Genomic DNA, 3,236 nt, shown 5'->3' on the forward strand with positions numbered 1-3,236 from the left:
AGGCCTCACTGATGCTGCCACGTGCGGTCCACACAACCGCCCTCTCTCCACGCAGTGCCGCCCTGTGCTTCCACCCGCATCTCCTGTGGGAAGGAGGAACCGTCGGGGTCTCTCCAGAGCAAGAGTCACGTCCTGACAATCTCACCACCGTGGGAACGACCTTCAGGGTTATTTGCATTAACTTTAGGCCGAAGGTGCTCTAACACAGCCTTTGGGGACCGAGCCAAACATGGGTGTCTGAGACCAATACACACACTGAGAAGAAGAAATACAAACAGCAAGTAACTGTACGGGAAAATGCTCACCATCACTGGTCATTCGAGCTTGCAAATTAAAACATCACTAAGACTCCATCTCACTCCAGAAGGAACGGCTGTCATCAAGAAATCAGCCAACAACAATTGCTGGAAGGCTGTGGGGAAAAGGAGCCTTCTCCACTGTCGGTGGGAGTGCAGACTGGTGCAGTCACCGTGGAAATCAGTGAGGAGATTCCTTTAAAAACTGGATTGGAGAGCACATTTACTCAGCTCTTCCCTTGCTGGGAATCTTCCCAGAAGCATTAAAAACATCACACCACAGCAACATTATGTGCACCCATGTTTATAGCAGCACAATCTGTGATAGTTAGATCTTAGAAATAACCCAAATGCTCATCAACTGAAGAACGGATAAAAAAAGATGTGATGTTTTTATAAATAGAGTGCTACTCAGCCATAAAGAGGGATAAATGCCAGGATTTTGTAGGTAAATGGATGCAACGTGAGATCATACTCATAAGTGGAATAAATCAGACTCACCTATGTAAAGATCGTACTGTCTCCATAGCGTGAGAAGCTGAAAGAAATAATATCTTTAAGATAGTCATACTACTAATTTCTCTTAGTTGGTTGAAACAAAAGGTTTATGCTAATGTTGTTTGGGCAATTCAATGCTGATATCTTGTACTCTAACTAATTTATAGCTAATAATATGCAGTGTGTTAACCATTGTCCCCTCTAATTATTTCATTTGATTTTGAAACATTTTTTCTCTCTGAAAGAAATAATAGCCTTGGGTGTCAGCGCTGCCCGTCACGGCCTTGTCTTCTGCCCAGGATTCCATGCCTTCGTTCTTTTGGGGAGCTGCACACCGCAGGTCCCTAGATTGCTGGCCCAGGCGGCCCTCAGCAGGGACCACCTGTTTTATTTTCTTTAATAGGGAGCATGTTCACCTTTGAGGCCCACAGGCTCCGCCCATTGGCATCAGGACTTCAGGTCCCTCTGGCTCATCTCCCTGCAGGAAATCTGATTTCTGGGCTCCCTTCCTGACACCCCCGCCCTCTGGAGTCCAGAGTCGCTTGGCACCACAGTGATGGCACTTAGCGCCCTCTTGTGGTGGAGAGAGCTTTGCTCTTTGCAGCTTGTGTAGTAAAACTTCCCGGTTAAACTAGAACAGGAGTTGGCAAAGTAAATGCCCACGCTTGGGTGTCGCATCCTTATACCTGGGTGCCAGGCTAGGGACAGAAAGGAGAATGAGAGGAGAGAGAGAGTAAAAGGTCAAGGATGGAGGGAAGGAAAAAAGAAAGAAAAGAAAAGAATGAATGAAGGGCAAGCCACAGCCACAGAGTCTTGAGGCTGTTTAATTTCTGATATTCAACAGTCAAATGGAGCCAGGTGTGGTGGTGCACACCTGTAATCTCAGCACTCGGGAGGCTGAGGCAGGAGGACTGCTCCAAGCTCGAGACCAGCCTGGGCTACAAGGTGAGCTCAAGGCCAGCCTGAACTGCATAGCGAGACCCTGGCTCAAAAAGACAAAAAAAAAAAAAATTGTACACAGAGTAGCTTGCAAACAAGAGAGCTGTGTTTCTCTCAGTCCAAGACCAGTGATGACGCCAGGTTGGGTGACAGCTTCCTCTGGGGTTCCCTGATGACTGCCCCGGCCGTGTCCTCACACCGTGGAAAGGCAGCTCCGGTCTCCTCAGCCTCTTATGAGGACACAAGTCCCACTCACGAAGGCTCCACACTCATGCCTCAAGCACCTTCTGCAGGCCCCACCTTCTAACACCATCGCCTTGGGGATCCACAGCTCTGAGCCCCGGGGGCCCCGACCCCGGCCCCCCAGGTCCCTAGAGTGGTCATTCCCAGCTGCCCGAGCCCGGGCACAGGGCAGGGTCTGCCAGAAATGACACGCAGGTCACAAGCGCACCCACAGCAGCTGCTGCTGTGCCCGCGTACTCCGGTGTTCCCGCCTCACTGGCCTCCAGCCCTACAGATTCGCTTTGGGACTTACTTCAGGAGCTGATTGCTTGCAACCCCCAGATCCAAGCAGCTGTGTTCTTTTTTTAGTTGGTATTATATATATTTTTATATATTATGTATTTATGTACACACATCCCAGGTTCTGCATGTCCCACGGAGAGAGGGCACCGTGGGTTTGCTCCTGTTCCACTGTAAACCGTACGTCCTGGCGAGTCAGAGGTGGTGTTAAAGGTGACACATCCAGTGAGCTAGAGAAGGGGGAACCCCAGGGACATGTCCCTTGACCCCAGGGTTTCAGCAGCAGCAACCAGTCTTGCATTAGCGTCCGTGACGTCTGCTCATACACACCACAACGTCTGTCAGAGTGCCACAGCCTGTCTACTGTGCAAAAGTCCAAGTTACTAATTCCATGCACCAGCAGTCCCGCTTGCTTGTTTCTTAAAAATTAAAATGAATTTCGCCCCCTATTCCTTCTCTCCCAGAAGCGAGAGAAACCCAGCCCCGAGGTGTCTGTGCCCTCAGTCAGTGGCATTCCCTGGGTGACAGTGTGATGTGAGCACAGCAGGCAGCAGCACCGTGCCCAGAGGTCTGTCCCCACAGCTGGGTGGCGTGGCAGCTGGGTGGCAGCTGGGGTCTGTCCCTCTGCAGCCGCTGACCCTTTTTTTCCTTGAAGAACCTCAGGGAAAATGCCCCGGGAGGTGACAGTCCAGTGGCTCCCTCAGAGGCAGAGACAATCAGGAGGTGAGGAGAGGTCCTGGAGAGGCTGACAAGGGGGGCAGGGGCCCGGCGGGACAGGTGACTCAGGGAGAGCTCGCACAGCAGCAGGAGCTGCGGCAGGCTGTGTTCTTTCTCTGCATCTCCACTGTTTACCCAACGGGAATCAGGGGACAAACCAGGGATCCAGGTGGGGGGCTAACGGTCAGATCTAGCACAGGAGCAAGGCTGGGGTGAATCTCGAGTCTGGAACAGGGCGTGCACCCAGGACCCCCAGCATCCCAG

The sequence above is a fragment of the Cavia porcellus genome, unplaced genomic scaffold (genome assembly GCF_034190915.1).
Source record: "Cavia porcellus strain 051 isolate PalLab524CR breed Dunkin Hartley unplaced genomic scaffold, mCavPor4.1 scaffold_25, whole genome shotgun sequence".
In the NCBI taxonomy this organism is placed as follows: Eukaryota; Metazoa; Chordata; class Mammalia; order Rodentia; family Caviidae; genus Cavia; species Cavia porcellus.